General features: G+C 37.5%; 1 non-coding gene across 1 annotated transcript; it reads left to right on the top strand.

Annotated features, from left to right (window-relative positions):
* The first annotated feature begins 4,794 nt into the window (after positions 1-4,794).
* LOC141603619 (small nucleolar RNA R71) lies at positions 4,795-4,901 on the top strand. Its single transcript, XR_012525482.1, has one exon. It is a non-coding gene; the product is annotated as a small nucleolar RNA R71 (small nucleolar RNA).
* Positions 4,902-7,585: the final 2,684 nt, after the last annotated feature.

Here is a 7,585-nt window from a genome sequence, read left to right as displayed (position 1 = left end):
AAATGGCCCGTCAAGGGCACATAAATGAAGAGGGAATACTTCCCTCTTGGGCTCAAGTCGATATACTCTTTCCAAATTCGACTCATAGAAATGGTGGAGCTCATAGTAATGGCTATGGCAATGGAGAAGGAGAGGGATCAAGTAATGGTGACACCATGGAGGTTAATAGTGAAGGGGACGAGTTCATGGATTTCTATGAAAGTGATGAGTCTAGAGAAAATTGGGATGATGATCTTGGAGGAGAGGATGGCGACAAGTGAAGAAGTTCATTGGCTTGGTGGAGTGGGTAAGAGGCACCCACTGTGGCTTGTGTGAGCTTTTCCTATCCCTCTCTCATTTTTATGTCAAAATTTGAAATTGCATTTTAACCTAATCTAAATAATCATTGTTGTTTCGATTTCGGCCTTGTTAGTGTCCTTGTAAAATTTTAAGGACTATTTCCACCTTAGAAACATCAAGGTGACGATAATTTTTGTTCCCGCTTGAAAATCCAAAATGACAAGTTGCATTTAGCATAACATTGCATGCATGGCCTTGTGGCCAAACTTCACCCTTTAATTTAACCGGTTTGGGGAAGTTTAGTCACAAGCAACCCGAGTTAATTCAAGTTAGCTCTCCGAACAATAGAAAGCATGCATCATATAGTTTAGCTTAGTTTGCATCACCTTGTAATATATTCCATATAGCTTGCATTTAGCGTAGAATCATGCCTTCCATATCATTGCATTTGCTTAATTCCTTATTGTTTTGTCCATTGAGGACAATGTCCATTCTAAGTGTGGGGATGGAGAATTCTAACACTATCTAACTCAAAAATTCAAAAATGATAAAAATTTGAAAATTTTTAAAAAAAAATCCAAAAACATGTTCTTCCGTTTTGTAGTGTAGAAATGTATATATTGTATATATTTGTTTGTTTGTGCTCACTCTTATCACTTGGGACCGACTACGCCACATTTGAGGCATGACGAATATGAAGGATGCATGGTATTATCTTTCCAAACCTCCTTTTTCCTCTTATATGTTAATGACAATGTGGCTTCTTTTTGTTTGATGCGGTACAAACCAATGTGATTATAGGAGTTGCATTTGGATTATATGGCATACTAGTGATAGTTGAATATGCATTAGATTGTATATATGTTAGTTGCATCATGGCAAGTAGTTGCATCTTAGGAAAAGTTTTGTGAAAATGTCTAGTTGGGAAGCTTGGCAAGTGTATATAGGCCCTTGTAGATAATTTTTCTCCTTGAGACTTTGTTTGACAGAATACCCTTAAGACACCCTAGGATGTGTTATACTAGTATCATTTGACACATGGACTAAGGCCTAGTCAAGAGTGCCTTGTGGTCTGATAACTCCTTGGCTACCGTTTATTCCAAGGTGGCCCTTGATGCCATGCAACCGTCCTTACACTTACATCATCATGTTTTGTCAAACAAAAAGGGAATGGGCACAAGAATGTCAAATTGAGTTCAAAGCCATCAAATGTCAAATATTTTCAATTGCATCAATTGAAAGAGAGGAGCAAAAATAGACTCCAATGCTTATAATAGAAGTACCCTTGCTACGAATGGGGAAACTTTGAAAAATGTGCAAAGAAAATGCAATAAGTTGAAAAATGCCAAACATTAAAAAATGGCATGATCCTAATCGTCAAATGCTATGAAAATGGGGGGAAAAACAAACTCAAAAAGCAAACTACTATCAATGAAACTCATGTATCTTGAAACCCTTTTTTATCCTTTGATGACCCTACTTTGTTGCATGGTGGAGAGGGGACGACCCTTCTTCTTGTCTAGGCAATTGCGGGAATTCCGCGATCCTACAGTGTTTCTAACACCATAGGGACTTGGCTCTTAACAAAAGCATTTAGCGATTGTGGATAAAGGTACCCTAGTTTGACACAACTTGGAGGTGATTTGTTGGTATCCTTTTAGACTTAGTAACTTGGAGAAATGATATCTACAATGGAGTGTGTACCCTTAGATTGCTTCCCCTTTAGATGATTTCTGCCACTTAGATGAGGAAAGTGGCTATTCTTTTTGTAGATGCATCCCTTACTTGATCTTGTGTGCTTAAATAATAGGATGCATCGCAATTTTGGCAAGCCCCACCTTGCCTTGCAAGAAGGCATCTTACCTCATAGGTGTCTTGTTGTGAGTTGAAAGGGCAGAGTGAGACCCGCTAATTGTCTCACATAGGCTAGTAGCATTAATAAGGGTCATAGTTTTAGTCACCTCTTTACTCGGGACGAGCAAAGGTTCGGTTTGGGGATATTTGATGTGGCTCGTATTTGCGCACATTTAGTCCCCTAACTAGCCTTATTTCCATGCTTTCTAGTACTTATTAGGGTCGTTTCTATCTTATGTTCCCTATTTTGCACATTCTATGAGGTTTTAGTGCCCTTTGTAGGGGAGGATGCTAAGCCTTGTGCATATGGAAGCAAAAGCAGAGCTAAATTGATCGCACTTAATGACCAAGCAACAAAGAGGATGCTAATACTAAAAGCCTAAGTTAACAAACCAAGTAAAATGGGCAATGATGAAGAACCCCACGACTCCTCAATGATCCCCACGGATCTTGGGGTAGTCAAGAAGAAGAGAAGCCAAGATGTGCAAAAATCCGGGCGTCCCAACCTCAAGTCGGGCGATCCAAGGCTAAATCCGGGCGTCTCAAGCCTGGGATGGGCGAATCCTCAAGCAGTACGAGCGTCCAATATAGGCAGGTCGCGGGACTCCTCATGGGACTTGCAAGGCTTTAATCTTCTTCTTAGGGACTTAATCGTCATTTAAGCCCTTAGTTACCCTAATACTTGTACTTAGTATAAATACTCCCTTGTATTAGAAAATGAGGAGGAAGTCATTAGAGTAGATTAGAAATCAATTAGCTTAATTACATCTTAATCCTTTCCTAATTATTGTTCAAGAACTTTAGATCTAGTTAAAAAATTTGAAGATTATATTGGGGGATTATTGGAGAATTGGCAACTCTTCATCATCAATTAAGTTTTCTTCTATTATTCTTTGCATTCTATTTTGATCATCCAAAATTGGTATCATTTCTTTACCCTTTGTTTAATCTTTGCTCAAGTATCTTACTCTTCTATCATGTTCAAGTTTGTTAATATGTTTGACATCATTATTAGCATGCTTTTTATGATCATGAGTGAGTAGTCTTCTAGCTAGGGTTAAAGGGGGATTAGGGGAGCTAAACATGGGGGTAGATCCATACTTAATCTAATATGTTTTCATAAAGAATTCTTGCTTGTTGTAGTTTCAGCTTATGCACATGTTATGTTCTTGATAAATTGCTTGATTGACAACCTTGCATGCATAAATCTCTTATCCATTCAACAAGACTTGTAAGATATAAACTAACTCAATGCTTGTTAGACCATGCATATAGTTGAATAGGAAGAAACTAAGTCGACTTGTAGGTGTTGTACAGTCTTGACCGACTCGGCTCCGGGACCCAAATCTTCCTAGGATTTGTAAGATATAAACTAACTCGATTCCACTACAACAATAACTTGCTTGCATCTATGTAAACATATTTGTATGATAACCACCATGAATCCCCTATGAACCCATGATACCCTAGTACCTTTCATCAATTGTTTACATTCCTATATACTTTAGCTTACTTGCTTGCTTCCTTTCATTTTAGTAGTTTAGATAACCATCTCAACCCAAACTAAATTGTGACACCCCGAGACTTAGCTACTTGCAAATCGGTAACTTAACGCTATATCCGTCCTTTTGGATCCGACCTTTACTTGTCACGCAACTAAGAGTAGTTAGTTGAGTTTATAAATATTGTTTTGATCGGTTAGCTTAGACTACAAAGTTTTAAAAACGCATCACCATCACATCTCTTGTCTTGACACTTTCTTCAACAACATCCTCTTCAATTGGCTCCTTAGGTCCCTCATATCGTGTATGGTATTGATAGTTTCATGCCTTGTAGGAGGATTACCTTGAGGAGGTAATTGTACTTTTTGTCTTTGGGAACTTGAAGAGGCCAATTGGGATAATTGTGTTTCCAACATCTTGGTATGAGCAAGGATATTGTTGATGGTAGTGTCTTTGGCTTGTTCTCTTTGCATTTGAGCAAAGAAATCTTGTTGGCTCTTTTGCATTTGGAGGACCGCTTTTTGAACATCAAAAGCTTGGTCATTGGATTGATTGTAAGAGGGTTGGTTTTGGTTGAAGTAGGGTCTTTGAGTAGGATTTCTCATTGGAGGTGGGGTGTATGTTGGTTGAGGATTTTGAACATTTTGGCTTTTGGACGAGAAATTTGGTGTCTTCATTGTAATAGTTAGAGTAAGGGGTGCCATTCTTGTATCCTTGGAAAGCATTCACTTGATCCCTTGTGCCCCTACACTCTTGTTGATCATGTCCCAAAGTTCCACAACTCTTTCACACTCCATTTAGGATAAAAGAGATTGCCACCCTGGCATTCACATGTTGATGTTGCTTGGATGATTGAGAGGCCTCATTCATCTTGGATATGGCCTTCTCAAATTTCAAGTTCATTGTGTCAATATGAGAGCTTAGTTGGGTACCCAAATCGGCACTCAATTGTGTGACGGAATCAACTTCATGTCTCCCTCCCCTAGTAGCTTTTCTTGGCCTACTATATTGAGAGTTATGAACTGACATCTCCTCTATCTTTGCCCAAGTTTGGTTGTCATCAACCTCAGTGAATCTTCCATTAGAACCCATGTTGAGCACATTCCTTTCATCTTCATACAACCCATTCCAAAATTGTTGGACTAGAAACCATTTGCTCAGTCCATGATGAGGACAAGAGCGACATGTATCCTTGAATCTTTCCCAAGCCTCATATAGAGACTCTTCATATCTTTGCTTGAACCCGGTGATTTGGGCTCTTAAAATTTTGGTCTTCTCCGGAGGGTATAACTTCTCGTGGAAGGCAAGTGCTAACTTCTTCCATGAATCAATACAAAGAGTGGCCTTGTCTAGGATCTTCAACCATTGTTTTGCAGTTCTGATCAAGGAAGAAGGAAACAATACCCATCGAATTTGGTCTTGCGTTACCCCCATTTGGGTAATTGCATCACAATGGTTACAAAAATTCTCCATGTGTAGATGAGGATCCTTACTAGGCATCCCTCCAAATTGACTTCTCTCAACTAATTGTATGAATGCGGATTTGGCAATGAAATTGCCGGTTAAGTGGTGTGGTGTTGGAGTACCATTTGGTAGGTTCTCCTCGGTTGGTACGAAATGAGATGAAAATTTAGGCATTGTAGGTTGATTTTGTGGTTGGTTTGGAATTGGGTTTTCCTCTCCTTGTCTTGCAAAAGGGTTGGTAAACTCAACACTATCCATTTGGACAATACAAATGTCCAAGTTCTCCAATACCCACAGTTGTTGAAGTTCCTCTAACAATTCTTCTAATATTCGTCAAAGTTCTTTCAATCTCGGGGTCAATAGGCAAAGGTTTGCCTTGTGATCTCCTAGACATGCAAAAATCAAACAACTAGAAAAAAATTTAAACTACTTTGAGAAGTTTTACTTCCCCAAGGTTAAGAAAGACACAACTAAAAAACAACAAATGATAACAATTCAATTGAACATTGTCCCCGACAATGGCGCCATTTTGATGAGGGTTTTGAATCGTCATCTATTCTCCCTATCAAACACTATTTATAATCTCAAAAAACGACTCTTAGTGAATTGGTAAGTAAAGGTCAGATCCCAAGGGACGGGTATTGGATTAAGTTATCGATTGTAGAAAGTTATGTCTTAGGGTGTTACAATTTGGGTTGAGTTTGAGGTTTGCAATCTAAACTACTTAACAAAGGAAATGTAAACAATTGAAAGTAAAGCAAAATAAGCAAATGGGGTTGTAAACAATTAATTAAGGCACTAGGGTGTCATGGGTTCATAAGGGAATCATGGTGAGATCATACAAACAAGCTTCATAGATGCAAGCAAGTTATTTTTGTAGTGGAATCGAGTTAGTTTATACCTTACAATTCCTAGGAAGATTTAGGTCTCGGAGCCGAGTTGATCAAGACATTACAACACCTACAAGTCGACTTAATTTCTCCCTATTCAACTATATGCATGGTCTAACAAGACTTGAGTTAGTTTATGTCTTACAAGTCTTATTGAATGAATGAGAGATTCATGTTAGGTTGTCAATCAAGCATTTCATCAAGCATAACATGTGCATAAGTTGAAACTACAACAAGCAAGCAATCATATGAACTTATTAAGTAAAGATTTACCCCATGATTAATTCCCCTAATCCCCCCCCCCCCATTAACCCTAGTTAGGAGACTACTCACTCATGATCATGGAAAACATGCGATAAGGGTGTCACTCATATTAACAAAGCTAAACATGATGGATGAGTAAAACAATAAACGATAATTAAGCAAAGGATAAAAGGAATTGTACCAACTTAGGATGATCCAAATAATAAGCAAAGAATAATAGAAGAAAACTTGATGAATGATGAAGAGTTGTCAATTCTCCAATAAACCCAAATAGTCTTCAAATTACCCACCTAAATCAAAGAACACTTGAATGATTAAGGAAAAATTAAGATATGATTAAGATTAAATTGTGTAAAACAACTTGATTAACACTAATAAAACTAGGTAATAACTTGGTAATGATCTCCTAATATAATGGCGTATTTATACTAAGTACAAGTATTAGGGTAACTAAGGGCTTAAATGACGATTAAGTCCATAAGATGAAGATTAACGCCTTGTGTTGGACCATATAGGTATATGATTAAGTTTTGATAATGACAAGTGTGTGCTTTGTTTTATATATAATCTTGCTCGTAATCGTTTGTTTAGTCTTTATTAGATTGACTTAAGGTTTACAAGTTTGGCAAGTAATGTTATAGCAACCCTGGCTATAACATTGAAGATTTGTGAAGCATCATTCAAGTGATGCTATAGTAGCCTGAGCTATAACATTGAAAATTCTTAAAGCGTCATAGTAACTGTAACAAGTTTCAAGTATGATGATCACTCAAGCAAAAGGCTCGATCAAGTCTTTAACAAGCTCAAGATGAAGAGCTTATGATTAAGATGAAGAGAAGACCCTATCACTGAAGATCTCCAGGAAGATTAGCTAGTATAGGTCTTCATCTAATAACGGTATCTTAAGAAGAAATATTGGGGAAGTACAGTTATAGCTATGTCACCTATAACTTTACTTACCAAACTTAAAGTTATAGCTATTCTTACTATAACTTTGGGTTGCATTTGAAGGCACGATTTTAAATAGTTTAAAATAATTTTTTCAAAAGATAAAATTCTTCAAACATGTTTCGAAATCATGTGTATATATAATAGAAATTTAATTTGGGTTGTTTAGAGTAAATAATATGCTTTATCCTTGGTAGTAAAACGACTTATGAGTCGTCATGCTACCTAGGGTTTGCTAAATTATCTAAACCTAATCCTAATCTATTCCTTGATATTTTGACCTAGGGTTTCGGCCAAGGTGGGCTTATGAGCCGTGTGGTGGCCGATCTTGCTCCCTATGCATGTAAATTTTGTTAGGTCAAATCTTTTTATATTGCCTTAAGA

This window comes from Silene latifolia, chromosome 9 (genome assembly GCF_048544455.1).
Source record: "Silene latifolia isolate original U9 population chromosome 9, ASM4854445v1, whole genome shotgun sequence".
Taxonomy (NCBI): domain Eukaryota; kingdom Viridiplantae; phylum Streptophyta; class Magnoliopsida; order Caryophyllales; family Caryophyllaceae; genus Silene; species Silene latifolia.
The sequence above is the reverse complement of the archived record's forward strand: the minus strand, read 5'-3'. Positions and strand labels throughout refer to the sequence as shown.